We start from the raw sequence: 23,318 nt of genomic DNA, 5'->3' as shown, positions 1-23,318 counted from the left end.
GTTTACAAGTCTCGGCTCTCTTTTTAATCGACCAGGTATGGAACTTCAAAACACTTTTCTCTTGACAAGTTCTGTTATGAAGCTTCTGACAGGGAATATTAAAAATTTTTTTGCATAATTGTTTTTTTACACCATTACTTCCCTTCTTTACTTTCTTGTTCCATAGTTGTTTTAGCATTTTATTTTTTATTTCTTCTTTCACATCAATCTCACTTTTTTCTTACGTTTTTCCTTTTATGTAGTTCATATATTAATTTACTTGGTAAAATCCGAGTCTTATTACTGATAGTTGGATCTTTTAATGCTTTTAAACTCTTAAATAAATAAAAAAGTTATTTAGGCTTAAATATCAGTTTGCATTTGGCAATCGTGAGATCATAGAGCAGGTGCAAACAGTTTTCAATGTCAGTAGTTGGTTCACGTGCTTAGTTGATTAATTTGTTTAATCCTTAAAGCAGAACGAAAATTGACTAAAAAGCATTAGTTAAAATAAAGCAAAAAATAATGAATTGGAAAAATTAATTTCTAACTCTAATAAATTAGTACAAACGCGCTAACAATCCAAACGTGAGGAACCACCTAACAATGGACAGTAACAAATTACTTTAAAAGTAACTTTAAATTAACTAATAATTAATTAAAAGGAAAAATGGATGTTTAAACACTGGATAATTAGCAACATTTTAAAAATTTTTTCTTCAAAACTAAGATACGTAATTAAAATGACTATGAATCGAATTATTATAGTTCGTAACTTACGGAACCAATGGAGACTGAATTTGTGATGACGTCAGAGGTCATCTAACATGGACCTTATAAGAAATAGACTAACCCAACGGGTTTTATCCCTCGTCTGAGGCGTTGCCGGCTGTCACCTTGATCACATCCGGAGGAGTAGGGACGACTTGCAGAAATTTAACATTGGTTGCCTATTGCAGCGTGTATAATTGTCAAGAAAAAGCTGGTTTTAGCAACTCATTTCACAAATTAGAATTTCTATATATTTTATTTTTGAAATTGAGATTGATTTTTAAAACTTTAGCATATTTATCAAGCATAATTAACGTTCCAAATAATTATAAAGCTATTGCATGTTTTCAGGGCTGGATATTTTTTTAGCTTTTCCTATGCTGTACGGAAATTTTTAACTACTTCTTTTAGAAAATAATATTTTAAATCTGAACTAATAGAAAATTTCAAACAAGCAACTTTCTCTTGCAATTTTTATGCTTTTTATTGGTGTAAATAAGTAAAAAGTACTAAAATATTTAAAAACGAATTTTTGAAAGTTTTGTTTAAAATTCTAAATTGTGCTGCTTTTTTAAAATTATAGATGAGTATTATAGCACAATTTCTATTAAGGAATTTTATTTCAATTATGTTTCATAATACATCATAGTGATAAACACTTCTGACTCCTTAAAAATTTTTATACATTTAATTCTAATATTAAAACTGTATTGAACCGTAATAATTAATTTTACTTGTATTTTATAGTGATTATTTTTTTAATTTATTTTTAGTTCTGCACAAGATTTTTTTTTTTTATTTACTGTTAATTTAGTTTATTAGCTTAAAAGGGCGGTAGACTAGAAAGGCTGTTAGTTTCGAAGCGGCATTTTGCGCTGCTTTACTATAAATGTCCGTGTATCCTTGCAAATTGTTGTTACCAAATATTATCACCCTGTAAAGAAATTAAATAATGAAGAATCTGCATGAATACATGTATGTTTCTTGCACTGTGACAAAAACGACAGTATCTAGAGCCATCAAATTTTGAATAATGTAATCCTCCAACCGAACATGGGCATCTGGACGGCCGAATTTCGAATTTATTTTAATCTATTTCATATTTTGTAAAACTTTAACGAATTTTTGATCACTGTACGGAAAATAAGAGTTTTATCTCCAGTGCGGAAATTCGAAAGATATGCTGTTTTCAAATGTATGTGGTTTACGGGCGAAGAACATGATATTCAATAAATATAGGTAACACACAAAACTTTAAAAAAAAGGTTCCGTTTGGTCGTAATATAAAATTTGAGTGCTTCTAGCTTTTATTTTATCTTTTTTCTTTTCCCTTTACGCTTAGAAAATTTTATGCTCCGAATTTTATGAATTATTAAAATAACTAATCCACTTTAATGTTAATAATTTAATGATCATATAATCAAATAAATATGATCGTTTTGTAATGTTATTATAGTTTGGAAAATCACTGCCTGAAAATTTTCATTAAATTTTTTTTAAAAAATTATCAGATCTTGTTTAATTTTACCTTATTTATTTCAAAGCATCACGTACTATCAATTTTATTTAATTTTACTTTATTTTTACGCAAAATTAAGTTCATAAGTTTTGTGCTTAGAGCTTTTACCGTTTTACCAAAGTAAAGATGTTTGTACAAGAATTACGCGTGAAAAAAATGCGCGAAATGCAGTAAAAAGTGCTTTAATGAGATATATTAAATCCTATTTGTAAAAAACTGTGGCTTTCATAATCTCATCATTATACAACATATCACATTTAATAATTAAAAAGAGTTATATGATACAAACGCCATAGGTTTGAGTGTTAAAGTAAACCAGATCGTCCCTACTCTTTCTTGCGACATGTCGGTGACGCGCGCCCCGCCCACTGGGTTAGTCAATCTCTTATAAGGTCCATGTCATCTAAACATACGTAGCTATGAAGGTCACAAAATCACGTAATCTCTGACGTCATCTGCTACTTTTTGCGACTTTCCGATTCTTCTCCTTTTACTTTAGTTGAAACATTTCTGGCAACAGTGGTCAGTTATCGTCTGGCAGATTTGATGGAATTTGTTAGAAATTCAGCCCTAAAAAACATTTTGGACGCACTATGTATTCACATCAGCTGTTCGTGTTACTGTGTTCACGATGATACATTTTCCCGTCAACAGGGCTTAATTGCTAAGATTAGAAGTGCCGGAGCCCTATGGAGGACAGTCAGCAAAGAGGATCAAGAGTAAATAAATAAATAAAATGACAATTAAACTCATTAATAATTTTAAAATTAAATAGCTAATTAGTATTACATTAATTAATGGTTGTTTAATTAATGTTTACAAATTGTTATTTAATCAATAATTATTATATAATTCATTATAATTTAATTGATAATTGTTAGAAAATTATTATTTACGAGATAAAATTTCTACTGAAATTATTATTCAATTACATAAAGAAGTGCCGCAGCCTTCTTATTACTAGAATTATGATTTATTACAAAAACTAAGAAGTGGTGGCCGGTGGTCTCCGGCCCAATTTAAGCTCTGATCGTGGGGGGGGGGAGTTCTTTTATCATCGCAAAAATTAACTAATTAAATTAACTAATAAAAATTAACTAATAAAAATTAACTAATAAAAATTAAAGTACAACTGATGAAAATTCCAGGGCGAAACAGAATGTGGGTATGAGTGGGTGGAAACCAAAAATGAGAGAAATATTGGTGAGAGAGAACGTTCTCTTTGACCGCGGCTCTCTGCTAATATAATTATAGCCATCGAGCAGATGTGTGTCAGAGGTAAATTGAGTCCTTAATCTGACTCCTAAGGATGAATGTAAAGTTGCTGGTTACACTTTTCGCCCCCCCCGTATTTGGTTACATTAGTGGATACTGTGGGAAGACGATGTATAGGACGTGCTTGAGCAGTTTATCTCAGTATTTCACTCTTATTGTACTCGCTGTCACTTAACGCACATTTAAGAACACAAATTTTCCTTCCTGCGAGGATAACTAACTGTAAGCATCGATAACAATACACTAGATACGATGGCATGGCGAGAAATTTACGCGTTTCTAAACAAATTTCCCCAAATTTATTGCCCTTCTTAAATGAAAAGGTTTCCGCATATGAGTGAGGGGACTTTACTTGAACGTCTCATGTTCTCATGAGTTCGTATTTCTAGGGAAACAGAGTATTGCAAAGTCTGCTTATTGTTAAACTAAAACGTTAGGAATTCTAAATTTTTTTCCCTTTAAATTGTGGTTCAGTTTTATAAAAAAAGAATCTTATTTAGGAGCTCATCTTATTTAGGGATCCAGTGCGCTCCGCCTAGAATTGTAATTTATCTTAAAAATTGAGAAGTACCGGAGCCGGGTTCAGGCGCAATTTAAGCACTGCTCGGTCAAATTGGTTTTCAGTTTAGCAAAGACTAATACATGGACTTTTCTGTTATACATATGAAATATTTAATCCGTTCTTAATAACCATGAATTCTGCCATGGATATTTTCAATGCAATCCATGAAACACTACACATAGATTCCCTGGGGGGGGGAGTACAAAATTATAAGATAAAAACAAATTATATTGCTTAGTCGACTTCCTGAATTTCATTGCCGTATGATAATCCGCAAAATTGAAAAACGCAACAATATCATATCAGCAGCGTTTCATGAAATCAAGGCCGCCAATACTTTGTTGCCTGACAGCCATCGAATAATTGGAAAGTTGATTTACAGTTGAAGAAACTTCTGCACAACCGCTTATCTGACGCAAGCTCAGCAACAATAATTGATACAAGGAGACCCGCCCTACGCGCCGCATGAAGTTGCGGTGCTTCAACCAGGCTCGTGAGCATTCGTTAAATCAGGTGGAATGCTGGGAATCATGACATCACCACCTGCTGCATTTCGCTGAGATATTCAGCGTGGGTTGGGATATTAATCTAAAGTAGCTCTATTGATATAACGCGTTTGCAATATTTAAGAATGTTGAAGTAACACGTCTTTTGATGAAACTGGTGAGAAGTCTTCACTTTCATGCGTCATTTTCATCCATTATAGCAACTATCCAACAGAACGTTGTTTTATAAAGAGGGTGGAGGAGAATGTTTCAAAAACTAATTTATTTTAGGTGAAAGATTTGTATCCTGTGGTGTAAATTTAATAACGATTGCATTAATTTTCATCTCACTATTCGTGCTATTTCTGAAAATATAACCTGTAAATATTTTTATACAATAAAAAAGAGAAAAAAGAAAAAATAGAGTCTGCGGTAACAATCTAACCCCCAAATAAAAATTTTAAAATAAAAAAATTTAGAAAACTAAAAAGAGTCTTAAAAATTAAAAAAAAATTAAAACGTCATATAAACTAAAAAACAAATTATTAGATACCAGTTACGTAGCATGCGGCCTCTAGAAATATATTTTGTGACTTACAAAAAGCTACAAATGTTTATAAAAATAATCAGTTGGATTTATATTAAATGTATTTCAACTTATATTCACTAGGTTCACTATTAAAAAAGTAAAAAAAAAAAAAAAAAGATTAAGAATTGATTTTAATGGTTTTAATTAGTTAAAATTGTTAATGAATAATCAGTTGATTAAATTTTAAAGCTAAAATAAAAATTTTATACTTTGCCGAATGGCAGCATTCTTAAAAATTTGCGCATGGACGCATAGAAGTTAAAGGTCTCATGTTTTGCTCAGAGGAACTTTTGAAACAGATTGCTTCCGAACACTCGACCGTCACGTTTCAAGGCGGATTCCTATCTACAGATTTTAGTTTACCTCGAAAGGATTTTATTTAGAGTGACTCAAGGCCAAAAATACTTTAACTGTAGGCATACTAAAAATATTGCAATGTGGAGCACAAATACTGTAAATGCGGAGACACGGAACATATCAGAGTAGATTGTTTAGCTGTGGGGTCTTGTTATATTAACTGTAAACAAACAAATTAAAAGCATAAAGTATTCATGATGTTTAAGCCAAATCGCGTAGTTGTCTAAAAAGAGAATTAGAATTATGCAAAAGAAAAATAAGTTATGACTAAGTTACGTATTATTCGATTAAAAGTACAGCCCTGCAAGGGTGCGACTCTACAATTTAGTGCAAATTTAGATTTATAAAAATCTCCGGTCTTGGCTTGTATTGAAGAACCATATATATATGTAAAGGGAAACTTACTGGTTTTCCGCTCAAATATAGACGGTAAAACAAAACTCTCATCCAAAAGCGGCAATCGTAGTAATAGGGGGACCGGAAAGTAATGTCGCTTTCTTACATTAAATTCAAACGAATACATTTTTAACAAGTTTTTATTTTTAATCAATAATATAATCACCCTCGTTATCAACAACCTTTTGCCATCAGATTTTCAATCCTAGACCGATAAAAATCAATTGGTTTTTGAGTAAAATATCTCGAGAGGACATTTTGGACATCATCCAAATTTTCAAATTTTTTGCCATTAAGAAAATGTTGTAGGGATCCGAATAAATGGAAATCCAATGCTGCGATATCTACCGAATATGGTGGGTGAGTATGGCAGTACCTCCCACACCAATTTATTTATTTTTTCCAGTGTTCGTCTTGCATTGTCGTGTTGCAGAATGACGGCTTTTCTGTTGACAATTGATATTTTTCGATTAAAGATTGGTTCACTCCATCCAATTGTTCACAATAAAGGTCTGCATTAACAATTTGTCCAGGTTTCAGCAATTCAAAATGAACAATTCCGCGAATACTCCTCCAAACACCTAGAAGCGCCTTTTCGGGATGCAAACCTTTTGTAACCCCTATTAAAACTGCCTTTTGAGTTTTGGATTATCCTATAGGACTTATTTTTTTGTCTCCACTAATCAAACGATCAAAAAACGGTTCTGTATGGTGCCGTTGAAGAAATACGTTGTGATGGATAGGTTGGTTTTGTTCTTTTCGGACAGATTATGGGGATTCAAACACCTGCTTTGCTTATTTTCCCATTCTGCTTTAAATGTTCTTGGACGGTCGACCAAGGTTGGTTAAGAGTGTTTGACATGGATTTGCTTCCACTTCTGCCCTTAGCATGTTGTTGTCGACATGCCCAGAAACGACATTACTTTCCGGTCCCCCTATTATCTAATTTCAGTTTCTCAGTTTTGGAGTAGTACATTGCAGCAGTTTTAATTGCAGGACCCGATCCGTTCACAGTTTGCTCCGTCTATTGCCCTCCTTCCATTTTGGCCTTTAGACGATAAACTAATGGACATACAAAGCCTTTCTCGGAAGTTTATAATACTTCAGTTATCGTTAAGGGGATTTTAACGCCAAACATCCTTTCTGGGGTCTTTCTCACTCAAACATCAGAGAGATTCGAGTATGTGGTTTTGTAGCTGCATCATATTTTACGTTATGCAATAATCCTCAACAGTCCAGCCACTTGCATAGCAATTCGAGGCGAGTCATGGATAGATATGGTAAAAATCCATGGGGATTTATGTATTAAGAACTGGAAGGTGGAAGATAATATTAGTCTAAGGGACTATCGCACAGTGCATTAAATTTTGCATTATTTTGCAGAATTAAGACAGTGTTCTTAATTCTGCAAAATAATAAGCAGAGAGTGAAACTGTCTCGGACCGACTGACATCTTTAAGGGAAGGTTTCTGTAATAACTTCCAATATTTTGGAGATTTACATACAGAAAATCAAATAGACAAATTAATTACGCAGACTACAGAGGTGCTACATAATCTGTATAATAATACGAAAATTACAAATGAAATTTCCAAAACCTTTCCTAAGTCCCATCCTTGATGAAGAAAAGAATTTATAGCTTACGCAAATAAACAAGTTATAATATGTAAAAAATGTAAACTAAATGTTTCAAGCACAGTTTACCAATCCGAAGCAATAGTTTTGAAGGAAGGCTTCTTATGCTTTTCTCTAAAGTAAAAAGTCACAATATGCGAGTATTTATACAAATAACCAAAGTTTTTTAAAGGCATTATATTCCAAGAGGAAAACATCTTCACTTATTTAAACTCTTTAAGAAACAATGAATATGGAAATGAATATTCGTCCAATTAGCGTAAATTGGATACGGAGACACACAGGTACGAGTATAATAGGGAATTTAGCTGTTGATACAGTCACAAGGATGCCACATTAAAAGATATGATTGATATCCATCTTCAAGACACAATCAAGAATAAAATTTCTAAACAAGTTTTAATAAAATAGCAAAAAAAAAAAAAAAAAAAAAAAAGATGGGACGAGGCAGATACAGGGAAATTAACTCATGGATACTTTCCACAGGTATTTCTAAAAAGAATGAAAACAAATTCCCTCCTAGTACAATTAACAACAATTCGTGGAAAGTTTCCGTCTTATTTCCCTTGATTCTTAAGAAGAAATGCAAGATGTGGGTGTGGAACACTACCGCATATAGCAGATGCTAAACATTATATATCGCAATGTCCATTACTTTCAATTATTAGAGTAAAGCGTTTATCAGGATTTGCACCAAAAACTCCAGCAAAGGATTTATTCTTCAGTACCAAGTGTGTGTCTGCATTTCAGTTAATTATGAAATATATTATTGAAAACGAAGACAGGGTAAATTATAAATTACTAATCATACTATAAGGCATTTCTCCCGCCTTCTTAGCATGCCTTCGTGGTGTAGTGGCCAGCACACTCGGCGCGTATTCGAGAGGTCCGTGGTTCGAGTCCCGGTGAAGGCATTGCTCATTTTTCATGTCTCCTGCTTCCAAATACCTAGTGTCTCTACAGTGGCGCCCGAACTAAAGAAGGTGGTGGATGTTGATTCTTCATCACCAGGATTTGGCGATTGGGTCCCCTAACCCCAGTCGCCCTTTAAAAGGCGGAGTATATAAGATATTTCTCCCACCTTTTACCATGCCTTCCTCGTGTAATGGACAGGAAACTCTTCGCGTATTCGAGAGGTCCGTGGTTCGAGTCCCGGTGAAGGATTGCTCATTTTTCATGTCTCCTGCTTCGAAATAAGCTAATGTCTCTACTGTACTATATGTGTGAATTAGCAAGTATTTAATGGAGTAAAGGTTATAGCATGTCCTGTCTATATCTGTAAAGAGCAAAAGAACAAGAGATAATTATATCAGGTCTTCTTTCCATCTGTATATGGGTATATGTTTCTATCATTCTATTACTTTTTATGTTTAACAAAGGAGAAGTTGGGCCCGTTGACAAAGGTAATCACATTTCCAGTCGAACGCAGTTAATCTATGTTTATACTCAGAGCCTTATGGCTGCATATGCTGAGCGGATTGCCAGTTCAATTTTTCTCCCTGCAGTATTCTTCATTAAATGGGGCGGAAGTTCAAAATATAGATACTATATAGATAGACTCTAAATTATATATGTCTAAATTCTTTAAATGTATAATGACATTTTATATTATAGCATTTGGTTATTCTTCAGAATTAATATATAAAAATCAGTAAACATAAATTTTCAACTTAAGTAACAATTCTCTAAATATTTATGTTATGAGCTTTATTGTAAACATTGCCATCTATGTAAACACCACAGGACCTATATAATATGTTTCTGTATGTCATATGTATATTTGCACAACCACTGTAACTTTGTAAAATTTTATTTCAAATAAATACCGCTGATAGCGGATGGTAGATAGTTTCCATCATAGAGCACAAAAGCTGTCGTAATGAAAAAAGTCGTAATGATGGTGCAGTTGCTCTGTTGACGGACTCCAGTCTGCTATATAGATAGACATTAAATGAAAGCAATACATTACCTTTGAGATATGAGAATTACAGAGTAAAAATATGCAGTATTAATGATACGTATATTTTTACTATGTAAGTGTTCTATTATTGTTCTGAACTTACGGATTTATAAACACGTTTCGTATGTTTGTGTACCATTAAAAAATCAGCTATTTCAGTAGCAACAATCCAAAAAAACCAAGTTTCAAAATTAATAAGCATTATCTTATAAAAAACGGCGAGATACTAGAGCGGATCCTGATTCATCTGGAAAATGTAACACTCCCAAATTTTAGAGATCTTTACATCTTCAAGATTTTTTATTTCAAACCCCTATCCTAACAACAGGCGGACTAATTTCGATTTGTAAATATGCATTCGTAAATGATGCCCGATTCGTCTGTAAAAAGTCAAATTCATGTAGGTCTTTGCTTTTGGTAGTTTTCCCTATGCATAACGTGAATACAAAGTACGTAGTTTTCTTAGAATGGTCTCCAAGAAGGCATACATTTCCTCAGGTAGGTAGCCCTCATGTGCTTTGACATAATCGAATAATCCAATTCTTAAATCTTGTGTATTTCGAATTTCTATTTTTCTTTCCTTTTACGAAGTAGAGGAAATATTGTAATCGCGGAAAATTTCCGTATCATATTTCATATTTCAATCGAAATATCCATTTTGACTATTTTTCTGCGTGTCATCCGTTCGTACGGACAGAATAAAGGATTCTTTTTTCCAAAATGGACTTAAAACGGATTCAAAAGGATTTCCTTCGTGACATCTGTACGTACACGAGGAAAAAAAAAAAAAAAGACAGTTTTATATCTCTTGTTGTACCAGGCCGATTAGCGAAATTACACTTGGGTTTTTCATGTCTCGAAAGCGCGACTTAGGATATGTGTTAGATTTATAAATAGCAATGTTCTAATATAGGTATTTTGACACAAAATCGGGCTTTTTCTGAAATGACATGCCAATTTTTTTTCCATATTTCGATTCTGCGATCTAAGTTATGCCAAACTGCCAAGTTTTGTAAAAATCACATTAATTGAATTTGATATATATTTATTAATAGCTCTTATTAAATTTGTTTGACTCTTCCTTGAAATATTTTAAAATTTAAGGCTCATTCCAAATAAAATTCGCTCATTTTTAAGATTTATTTTTTAAATTTATATTTTTAAATAAATTTTATAAATTTTTCAAAAAAAAATTTGAATTATATGCTACAAAATGTTTGCCATCATTTTAAAGTAGATGTATTTATAAGGACACCTACAAAAATTAGAGTTTTTTATTCAAAATTTCCTAAGATATACGTGAATTTACATTTTGGCGCGTTTTGGCGTATTTATTATAAGCGTTAATAACGAAAATGTGGTTTACGAACTTTTTTAAAAGTATTTGGAAGTATGACCGATGACATTTTTTTCCGCTTTTGGACAATGAATAAAGGAAAGGAGAATAGGTTGCTACAAATTAAGAAGTTCGCCAAGTGAATTATTTTTGGCTCAAAATGAAAAAAATCGCCGAGATAAATTTTTAAATTTCTCACCAAAAATTACAAAATTTAATATTTAGGCTTAATTTGAGTCGTACAATAGAAATATGGAAACAAATTGGTATGTTATTCCAGAAAAAGTCCGATTTTGTTTTAAACTACCTATGTTAGAGCAACGCTATATATAAATCTGATAGATATCCTAAGCCGTGCTTTCAAGACGTGGAAAACGCAATTGGAATTTCCTGAATCGGACTAGCAGAACGGAAGATGCAGAACTGTCCCATTTTTAGTCCAAAGGGTCAATTTGCCCTGAAGGACTATTAATTTCGTTTTGGCATTTTGCGTCGAAATCTTTAAAAGGTTGTATCACTTTTCAAATCGTTGCCACCATATAGTATCGCCTTTTCTTATATTTAAAGAAATTAAATAATGAAGAATTTGGATAGATGTATACGTGTTTCTCGCATTGTGGTAAAACAACGGTACCTAGAGCCATCCAATTTAAAATGACTTAATCTTCCATAAAATATGGGTATGTGGAAGCCCTAATTGGAATTTGAAATTTGTTTTATTACCGATTTCAGATTTTTTGTAACACTTCAACGAATTATTTATTAAAAAAATAAACGATTTCAAAGCGAGCAAAGGCAACACTGAACGAAAAGTAAAACATTTTCATCTCCAGCGCACGAGACTCTGTATCGGAAATTCTAAAGATATGCTCATTTTAAAATTAATTTGCGATGTTGCTGTTGAACTGAATTTTATAGTTTGAGTACGAAGAACATGATATTTAATAAATAAAGGTAACACATAAAACGTTAAAAAAACGCTCCTTTGGACGTAATTTAAAATCTGAAACCTTTCAGATTTGTTTTTAAATTTTATTTTTATTTTTTGCTTCGCAGTGTATCTCGAGTCTTTCAAAAGCGAATCGGCAGTAAAAATAAATATATACCTAGCTACCTTAGCCGGTTTTAAAGTCTATCCGGCTTTTATTTTCGAAATCGGTGGTCGCATCGTTTACTTTAGTTATAGAAATCATTTAAGGGACGAAAATATTCATGTTTTGACAATGTCAAATTAAAAAAAAATTAATTTCGGACAAATAACGTAATTTAACTTTTAATGTGGTCTCCCGTTGCTATACTAATATTCGGGAAAGTTTTATACTAATAGTGAAAATAGAAGTTTGATTCTTGTACGAGAAAAATTGACCGAGATATTTATTTTCAAATTTCGCAACTTTTAATGTGAATGTCAACTTGCCTTGGGGGATCGGTTCCTGAAATTAGAATAATTACAGGAAATAAGTTTAAATGAAGTGCAGCAAAATTGTGTACAACTTAATAGACCGTACAAGGAAATGATATGGTGTTCAAGTTTTACAAAATATGAAATAGACTATAAAACGAAGTCCAAATTCCGACTTCCAGATGCTCATATTTGCGTGGAGGACTACGTTATTCAAAATTGGATGGCTTTCGGTAACGTTGGTTTTTCACAATGCCAGAAACATGCATATATTCCTGCAGATTCTTCATTATTTGATTTCTTCAAATATAATACAGAGCGTAAGTATTTTGTGGCAACAGTGTGAAAAGGGATATAACGCTTTTAGTGATTCAACGGAAAATGTCGTTTCGAGACTAATAGCCCTTCTGGGCTAAGGCTTCTTTAGGCTAATGAAAAGTAAGAATTTGAACTGTCAGTTTGAACACTGGCAACAGCAAGCAGAATATAGTACAAATCAAATGGCAACGGTAAATATGCGCATATAACAAAAGAAGAATTTGAATTTCGTAAAAGTATAAATAAGTTGAATGAAACCTCATTAAAAATAAAAAAATAAAATTTTCTTCTAAAAAACAAACTCGTGGTTACCTAATGTGTAAGAAGAAATACCGCTAATGAGCCGTGGAAAATGCTAAAAAATCCTTGAAGTAACAATATTTAAAAAAATGCAAATATTTTCATAATTTACGTGTATTATTTCATATTTCTTAATGATTTGAAAAAATAATGAAATTTTTCAAGTCATTAAGAGAAACATAAACCTTTATACTCTGTTCATTAACCTCGAAAATGCAAAGTCAGATTATAAAACTCAGTTCTAATGGTGGCCTAAGTACATCTGAAAAGGAAAAGAAATTATTTGAATATTTCTGCACTGAATAAGTTAATTAGATATTTTCCTTAATAACGTTTATTACTGAGTGAAATGTGAAAAACAGTTTTCCCTTTATACTGAGTTAATTCTTGCGAAATATTCATGAATAATTAGGACCAAGGTTTAATTTCTAGAATAAAAGTAATTTTAGAGTTTAATTACTGAAATTAAAAACAGCAATCACAAAATTAAAGAAATGAAATATATAAAGCAATAGTTATATATAAAATAAGTTCAAAAATACTTCAATTTACAGATGATGTTTTTCCACTTTCCGAAGAGAAATAGTCGTCTTCCACAATTAAAAAATGTTGTGAAATGCAAGGTATTAAAATTTTTAAGTGCAAAATAAACAATATTGTTATTCTGGATGTGGAAAACCGTCAGTCCTTCTCTACATGAAAAGAAGTCTCTGAATTGTTTCTAATGTTTCTAAAATTTAGTTTTTGGTAGCAAGAGAAAATTCGCTGACGGAGAAATCAATCGCAGAACCTTTAAATGCATCTGTAGCAAAAATAAATAAAATAATAAACGATGATTTACAACTTAAAACAGCTAAAAAACATAATGTTCACCAACTTTTCCTAAACAGGTCGCTCAACGTAGAGCACCGAATGAAAACTATTTAGCAGGAAAAAAATTGAAATACATTGTAACCCTTGATGAAGTATGAATTAGCCTAAATGACTGCAAGAAGAGAATCTGATGTGGACACTACATTACTTCCTTCCATAGCCTATTTAATTATACTCCTTTTTGTCTGCATTTTATTTCAACTTATTTCTTCGAGTTATTCTAACTTCATTAAACTATCCTTCAAAACAAGTTGAAAATGACATTTTTGCAAATTTTTGAAATTAAACATCCCCGCCAATTTTTAGTCAACTTTCTTGTACTTTTTATTTCTTAAAACGAATATAACACTTTCCAAACTATAAGTATAGGAGCCGGGAAATTGAATCAAAAATTAGATTTCGTAGTTTGTCAAAATTAATTCTTATTAAATTTGACATTGCAAAGACATGAATATTTTCGTCGTTTAAAATGTTTGTGTAATTCGAAGTGTATGACTACGACCAACGACTGCGAAAATAAAGGCTGGGTAAGGGGGATTTTAGATCAGATAACGGCGGGTGAGTTTATATATATATATATTATACTTTATAGTACTGCCGATTGTAATAAAAATGCACGACTAGATATTATAGCAGTCCTATATACGAAATTTTAACATTCTACAGATAATCGTTTTTCAATTACGGGACATACGTACATACATAAATAAGTCACAAAAAAAAAAGACATTTTAAATAATTTTAAAATCGCTTTTGGAATAAAGAATTGTTTGTTCTGTCCGTACATATAGACGTCATGCAAAACAGACACAAAACAACAACAACAAAAAAATTCAAATTTTTCGCACTTACAATAGTTCGTACAAGGAAGTAAAAAATTATGACAAGGAACGCCATTTACTAAAGCAATTTAACGATAGCTTTGAGTGTCCGAATTATTAGGTGTTACCTATTTATACATGTTGAATAAATTATTTTATTACACAGAAGCCACCAGCGGCCGAACGGTAACGTAGTTGAACACTGGTAGTTCGGTCCGAGATTCGAATCCCGCGAACGGGCTGGCTGCGTGAGCGTTTTCGTGGTTTTCCCATGTGTAACATGTAGTTTCCCTTAGAAAATCCTCCACGAAGGCGTCCCTCCCCTTAGGCAGATAGACCTCGAGGCTTTGTCGTAGTTACATAAACGAAACCAAACTTTATTACACAGAATACTTTGATGATGCTTTATTATGTAACATGCTCGGCTTAAAATAGAAAAAAATATAATATATCGAAAAAAAAAAAAAATTCGAATCTGTGTCTCATTATCTAGTACAAGATCAATGTAAATAAATTTCAAAAATACAAGTGTCCGAAAACAAGCGTGAAGCATTGTATGGCTTATCAATAGCTTAGTCCAGATGGATTAGTAAAACATTGCATAGGATATTAGATGAGTATGCATTTAAACTATTATATGAAAGTTATATATCTTCTGTATATTTAATAAATAAAAAATACGTAATGCTACTCTATAAAAATATTTAGTGCTTTTAGTTAGGTGTATCGTGAATTATATGGTTTTTTTTAGTTAAAGTAATCAGTTAAAAAGACAAAAAAAAAAAAAAAAGTAATATTAAAAATTGCATTTAATTTTGCTTTTAAACAGTTTAACTTATTCATCAATAACAGACAGATTAAATTTGAAAGATAAATATCTTACATTTTCCCGAATGGCAACAAACTCGAACGAAAAATAAAGCAAAGTTTTAGAGAGAAACAGCGCAAAATCGCGTTTCGAGGCTAATAACCCTTTTTGGGCTATAAACATTTGGCCCGTCAGTTGCATTTCATACCGAATGCAATGTGAGCTTGAGACCACTGATTTAATTCTCTGAAAAAGCTTCGTAATGTAAAAAATGCATTAAAAACGCATCTGTGTAAAATTCTCTGCTAAAATATTAGCTACATATTTTCGCACTCTAATACAATTATTATTTTTCTTATTTCTTCCAGCTGAGTGGAATTTTATGATGACTTCGCTATTAAAACTTCTATACCTCTGTTAATTGCACATTTCTATTCTCTACAGGAAGTACGCGTGCTTTTAAGAAAAATCTTCAGAAATGTTACAAAAGAAGTGCTACGCTTGCCTACAGTACGGAGCGTTCACGATAAGCAAACTTCAAGAGCATTTTCAATGAGCTCTTAGAAGTTTATTCAGACGTCTTTGCTCGAAATTTCTGCATCATCAAATCGATGAATTTCTACGAAAGTACTTTGCCCTTTTGTTAAAGTTAGGGGAAAATTGACTTTCAAATACTATACTGTTACAGACGATTGCTTTTGAGGACTTTCGGTCTGTTGCATTTCAGAAGTTTTAGAAATCTTCCATTACGACTATTTTCGTCCATACATGGAAGAAGCAAATCTTCATAGAATTCAAATATTGTAAGCTTCACTACTGATAATTTTTAATTACTGGAACTTTCACAGATCGTTTCTTTCGTAAACTGAATATGTAGAACAAAAAAAAAATATTACAAATATGTTTCTTGATTGAAGCCATAGAAAAGCACATTGTGGAAAACGCGCACTGTAATTTTTATTCTGTGCAATTGCTCCTTGGAAAAAACCCATTTCGAACTGCGCAGTATCATCTAACTTTTAATAAAGCCACTGTTTTCGCAGGTAGCCGCCTAAAATAATTTTTATCATTATCCATATATATATGTAATTTTAATGAATAAATGTAATGTAGTTTCCCGAGCCCAGTTAGTAATTAGCAATGACTGAAATTAATTTGCTTTAACTCATTTGGTTTGTTAATTAATAAGAGAATAAATCTGAAAAACAAAAATAAATATCGCACACTTTAAACTAAACGATACTGCCGCGTGGAAGATAAAAATATTTTAATTTCGACAGTGGCAGCGTATTTCTTTTAATCGCTGAGTTTGTTCATTAAATTCCAAACACAAATACCTTTCGTTCTGCGGAGAGGCAACAAACTTCTTTCATATTGCTGATTTTTTATCAAAATGTTCTTAAATTCGAACAAAATATGAAATAAATAAAAAGCAAACCCGAAATTAAAAATTTGGGGTTCGAGATGCGCGTGCTCAAATGAAAGATTACCTGCACACATATTGTTAAAAATTTCGTATATATGTGATTTGAAATCTTACTCTTTTTACAGCCGCAACACAGAGCTTTTACATCGCTGATTTTTAAATGAAAAGTTCCTTAAATTTACATAAAATATGAAATAAACTTAAAAAAACGGGAAATTTAAATTTCGGGTTTCGAGTTTAATGTCATTGGGTGAAGGATAGTGTGTGTTCAAAATTTGGCGACTTTAGGTTGCACCTTTTTTTCCCAATCCGAGGAACATAAAAGCAAACATACCTGCATACATATTGTTAATAATTTTGTATATATGTAAATTAATTTAGTGTATTTATGTGTGAAATATGTAACATAAAATGTCTGAATAGACCTTTTTATGCCTTTTCAAGGACTGCAGGAAAAATCAGATTGCATGGACAAGTCTACTTAACATCGTGGTAAAAGGCTTTTCTTGTTCATCATTTAATAAGAGAGATGCACTTTAAAACATCGTTTATACATCTTCCAAACGATCCGCTTAGAAATTGGCATATAAATGTGAAATCATATTATCAAAATTTTAGTTTAAGTTTATTTTTGTAAAAACTGCAGACTCTCTGAATTTTAAGAAATTCAGATTTTACAACATTTAAAGATAAAAATCTGGCACATCATATGACGTCCTTGCATGGCCTTTTAAATTATACAAATTTTTGCTGCACTTCATTTAATCTTATTTACTCGAATTTCATTAGAGATATATTTCTAGTTCAATCAACTCAGTTCTCACTTCGCGGCAAGGCAAAAATACATGCAAATTCAAAACGTCTTCATTATAAATTGCAAAATGTAGAAAAACCTAAAACACCAAATACACTTAGAAACAGTAAAAGAAAAGCAATTTCTGCAATTAAAATTAGTTTCTAAACAAAACAAGCAAACTCGAGCAAATCAAAAACAAGGAATTCAGCCAGCAAGCAGGAAGATAAAATTTTTGTTGCCCAAAGTTGAAAGTTCATTTTTTGTCCCAGTGGACATAAAGACACATAACTTAGTGCACCGACTGACTTAATTCACTATTTTACTAAGAGTTTCAAATGTAAACAAATAGTGGCGTAGTTAGGCCTAACGCCACTTTTAAATTGTTGAAAATTCTACAACTGTTCCACGCAGATTAACTAAGGACATAGAAACCCTAACCGGAACATAAAAATCATAATTGAATCACTTTTAAAGCAAAAAACGAACAATTTATCAACATACAAGAATAGAAAAACAGACCTTACCGATCCGGATATGAGGGTGGGCATTTATTATATATATAAATACACACAGGCATGTTTCGTGCTGTCGATTGCAATAAAAATGGGAGTTGCACAACTACATGCTGTAGCAGTCCCACATACAAAACTTCAACGTTGCACGTCTAATCGTTTTGAGTTATGCGAGATACATGCATACGTTCCCAAAAATTTCCTTCTGAATCCATTTTGCAAGCCGTTTTGGGAAAAAGAATCCTTTATTTTGTCTGTATGTACAGATGTCACTCAAAAACATTGTGGAGATTCATTCGAGAGCGTAAAAATGGATATTATCGTTGAAATATGATACCCGAAAATTTTTGCAATTACAATACTTCCTTTACTTCGTACAATGACTCATGCGAGATTAAGTTTTACTCTGAGTTTTAACAAAAATATTTATGACTTCAAAGGCTAACTTATGCCCATTTAAAACGAGCTGATTGATTTTACTTCTAGGTGCATTCTAAACTGTAGTTTATAAGATTTTTGATGGCTACGGTTCATTTGTTTTTGCCTCTGTGTATTTTTGTTCTTTATGAAACAAGTGTTTTTACTTCATTGTACGAAGTAAAGGAAATATTGTAATCACAAAAATTTCCGGTTTCAACAAAAATATCCATTTTGACCGCTATCGAATGCAAATTAACGATATTTTTGCGTAACATCTGTACGTAAGGACAGAATAAAGAACACTTTTTACCAAAACGAATTATACGAATTATAAAACTGATTTAAAATGAATTCAGAGAGTTTTTTCGTGGCGTCTTTACGTACGTATGTATGTATGTATATACGTGTTTCGCATAACTCAGAAACGAATAGCCTCAGAACATTGAAATTTTGTATATAGGACAGCTATAACATGTAATTATTCACCTTTTTGATTGCAATCAGCTGCATCAAAAGTATATATATATATATATATATATCCAATCCGTTACTCGGCTTCGTGAGTTTAGTTTATTTTTACTCTTATATGTTGGTAATTGCGCATTTTTTGTTTTAAAAATGATTGAATTATGTTATTCTTATCTTCCGGTTGAGGATTTTATGCCTTTAGTTAATTTGCATGCAATAGTTGTAGAATTATTAACAATTTAAAAGCTGTTTAAGGGGTGTTGGAACCCAAAAATCTTCAAAAAATGGTATTTTCGGATTTTTCGCAATTTTCAAATTCTCTACACTTTTAGCTTTCTAAAAATATCATTTTTTAATCTCTATGAAAATTAGAACTGTAAAAAATCCAGTTTTAATTTGTCATCGAATGCTTTGATCAATGAGGATTTTTACACAAAAACGTGTTTTTCTCCAAACGTGATTTTTCTATACTCGATGTACCTTTTCTCAGGAACTACTGCTCGCAGGTATCTAAAATTTTTATGGCTTATTTATTAGGTTTTCTAATATTTACTGAAATGAGCGTTTTGTGATAAACTAAGAAATATTTTAAAAAAGTTTTTGTGTGAGAAAGGTGCTAAATTTTACTATGCCTAACAAAATAGTCTGTAAATTGCTCTAAAATTCAAAATGTTTCAAAAGCTGATTTCAGTACAATAAGATAGATATACTTTAATTACACAAAAAATTTCAAGCGTGTATCTACAACAGATTTTGAGAAAAGGTACATCGAAAACGGCGAATTTAACATCGTCTGTATAGGGGTTGCTGATACCCCTTAAGTGAGGCTGAGCCTAATTTTTCTTACTATAGCAGCCATATTTGTTTACATTTGAAACTTAGCAGAATAGTGAATTAAGTCTTTCTGCACCTTCGGTGCTTTTTTGCCGAGTGGGACAAATTGGAAATTTAGTTTTGTGCACCGAAAAATCTGCCTTCTTGCTGTTGGCCAAATTGCTTGTTTCTGGGTAGAAACTCTAATTTCAACTGTAATTTTTTTTATTGCTTTAACTTTATTTGGTGTTTTATGTTTTTCTATACCTTTAAATTTTTAATGAAGATATTTTGAGTTTTCATGTATTTTTATTTATGCATGTTTTTATGTATTAGGAGTTTTTATGTATTATTTATGTAGAACTGAATTAACTGAATGAGAAATATTTCTCTAATGAAATTCAAGGAAATTTTCGAGGAAGTTTAAACGAAATGCAGGAAAAGATGCGTATAATTTAATATTCCGTATAAGGAAGACATGTGGATATACACATGAGATTTTTTAATATATATTCTTTATATTTTCTCAGGATTCTTTTTGCATATAATATTTGTTTCTGTGTTTCATTTTTGATGTTGGCGTTAACAATTTAAATCAGTTTTTAAAAGAATTTTTTGAATTTTCTTGTTAAGACTAAAGTGACTTTTACTGAACGTTTACTTTGGAACGACTATTTTGTGTTCTCAGTATGCTTTCTCTCTGAATACTTTAATATAGTATATTTTTCTATTAAAATTTTTGACTAAATTAGTTATATAATGACGCAAATTAGAGGACAAATTCAGAAAATTTAAGGTATGTATAGCTCACATTTTCAGAATCATGGTTGAATTTATGGTTGAATTCAACACATACTGAATTTATCGGTCAAACTAGACATCGTTTAGAAGCTTCAAAAATATTTTTAATGAACCTGAAATTATTCTTAAGAAAGCAAAAGTAAATGATGCCCCCCAAAAAGAAAATTTGAGTATTTTGTCTAATATTACGTGATATTATTGCAACTGAAACAATTGAAAACAATGTACTCAAAACTAGCATAATCAAAGGAGAAAAACCTAAAACGGTTGTATAGATCGTATTAATAAAGCACAAGAGAGGAAACTTTGTTGAAAAGTTTTCCTGAAGTGACAAAAAAAAAAAAAAAAAAAAAAAAAAAACTCCAAGAGCCGAATCAAGGTCTCGCTCTCGTTCGAAAACGAGGACGGACGTGGAACATATTGTATTAGTATACTTAAAGAATATAACAGAAATGTCTGACAATGTTAAAAACAAGATTGTTAAAAACGTCAGTCCAATCAGTTTGAAAATTGATGCGAAAAGGGTAAGGAAATTGGGAAAAAAAGTGGTTTACTTATTGAAGGAGCCAAACAAGATGATTTAGCCGCTCTAATAACAGCTATGAAAGAAAATGATATTTTAAAAGATTAAAAGATAATGGTGATTTGAAACAATCTGAAAAAATCAGTTCTTGCATTATTTTCACAGAATTCCTTTAATTCAAGATCTACATTATAACGCGTAACTTATAGAGATGACTTTAGAGAAAGATGAAATTAAGGAAATCATAAGATCTCAAAATTGTTCCTTTCAAAAAGGGAAATATAAGTTTAATTTTCTATTAAAAATAAAACGGAAAAACTTTGGATATGATCTACGGACTCAATATGTTTTAATATCTTAGGCGTAAACTGAAGTGCGTTCTTGCACTATTTATTTTCAGGTTTGATTTGCATTCTAGTCTACGTTTAGCTACCGCCGCAAGTGAACGGTAGGAAGTCCGTGCCTTTCTGTTAAATTAGTTTGAATTAATAAAGAGTTATTTTGCACCTTTCTTCTTTGCTGGTATTTAATTCATGCCTGTGCGAGAATTCGCCAGGTTCATTGTAGGATCTAATTTAGTTTATGTGGAATAATAGAAATAGATCTTACAATTGCCAAGTTAATTCTTTTATTGATATGTGGGAAAAGTTGTTATATTACATTAAATTAAAATCATGACGTCATACCTATACGTATTAACCTGAAGTGTCCAAATTTTTTGTTTCTTGCTTTGGCAACAAAAAAGTCACAAAAAAGAATTGGTTGTTGCTTCATTCATACTGAAATGTTTTTATACAATTTTTTTCCAGATGTACAGAGAACTTATAAATTTTGCTTTGGCCGCAGCTCTCTAGTAAGTATATGTATTTTGAAATGTCTGATATTACTTCTAATGGGTTTAAAGGATTTAATATTAATAAGCTAGATTTGTTAAAATTTAAGGAACTGATCTCTAATAAATAATGACTTGCGGAAAACTCAGAGGAAAGGTGCGCTCATGAAGAAATTTACTAATTTATTAATTAAGTATTGTTTAGAAGCTGAGGCAAAGATTGTTTCTTTATCTGCTCCAAAACAAGAAAGTTTCCAAGTGATGAAACACTTTATTAAGCATAAAGCCATAGGCAAAACGTGTGTTTAGATGTTTAGATGCAGAATAAAAAGAATTATTAACAATTAAAATGAAAGAAATGGCTTGGAAATCATACAAAAAAAAAAAAAAAAAAAAAAAAAATGGCGGAAAGTTAAAGACTTATACTTGAAACAAAAAATAATTATCGGACTGAAGTTTGGACTATAATGACTTTGCGTAATTTTTTTTGCACCCATTTTAAGATGAGCAAATATACTTACGTACATGATTTAACTAACACAATAATTACAAAAATGTCTGGGGACTTATTTATAAAGAAGTTACTTCCCTAGTCATTGAAAAGTAGCCAATTTGATTGTTTCCAAATTTGGTAAAACTCAGGAGATCCAGCGGCATATCCACTAGGGAACCAACGGGGCAAAAATTCTTACTAAAATGATAAATGAACAAGTATTCAATTATATAATCTCTAATAATTTCTCTATGATTGTACTTTGGATTTGTTCCAGGTAAAAGCGCTGTTAAATGTGGTGGATACTGTTCACAAAAATAAAGGAAATAAGTTGTATGCTAAATAATTTTATTACATGTCACCAAAATCTTTTATGTTGCTGAGATTAAAATCGTTAAACTGCCAAGAAGTATTTTTGAAATAATCAAACATTTGTCAGATTGCGCTATACAATACTATAAAGTAAGTATTTCTATTTTGAAAAACGTTGACTATAAGGTTTATGTCTTGCAGCGACACTGCGAAACATTATTGATTGCGAATTATGTTTCAGAAATCAGATTTGGAGAAGATGCAATCATTTAAGCTTTTGCTGATGACCTTTTTGTTCATTGCATCTGGTGGAAAAAGAGTTCAAATTCAAGGCTAATTCTGAGGTGGCTCTAAAAACCATTCATGATTGGAGTCGCTCATATAAACTTGATTTTAATATTACTAAAACTCATCTGCTAACTTTGCATAATTGCTAGATTACATGGACTGCCAAGATTACATTGTAATGATATCAGGTGGAAAAATTGGCTTTATTATTCATGACCAAAGCTTATAATATTGAATCAATGGTGGCT

At 31.5% G+C, this 23,318-nt stretch overlaps 2 long non-coding RNA genes across 19 annotated transcripts in view; one reads left to right on the top strand and one right to left on the bottom strand.

Annotated features, from left to right (window-relative positions):
• The window catches only part of LOC118186613 (uncharacterized), a 746,791-nt gene that overhangs the window by 394,586 nt on the left and 328,887 nt on the right, over positions 1-23,318 (top strand). For all 3 annotated transcript variants that reach the window (XR_015042523.1, XR_015042524.1, XR_015042525.1), the window contains exon 2: positions 21,955-21,998. This is a non-coding gene — a long non-coding RNA (uncharacterized LOC118186613). The remainder of the gene's footprint in view (positions 1-21,954; positions 21,999-23,318) is intronic.
• Positions 1-23,318, bottom strand: part of LOC118197774 (uncharacterized) — a 465,671-nt gene that overhangs the window by 320,628 nt on the left and 121,725 nt on the right. The gene's annotated exons all lie outside the window — the stretch shown is intronic.

Source organism: Stegodyphus dumicola, chromosome 8, assembly GCF_044657685.1.
Source record: "Stegodyphus dumicola isolate Sdum_Otavi_A_Nest chromosome 8, ASM4465768v1".
Classification (NCBI taxonomy): domain Eukaryota; kingdom Metazoa; phylum Arthropoda; class Arachnida; order Araneae; family Eresidae; genus Stegodyphus; species Stegodyphus dumicola.
Note: the sequence above shows the minus strand (reverse complement) of the source record. Positions and strands in the feature narration are given on the sequence as shown.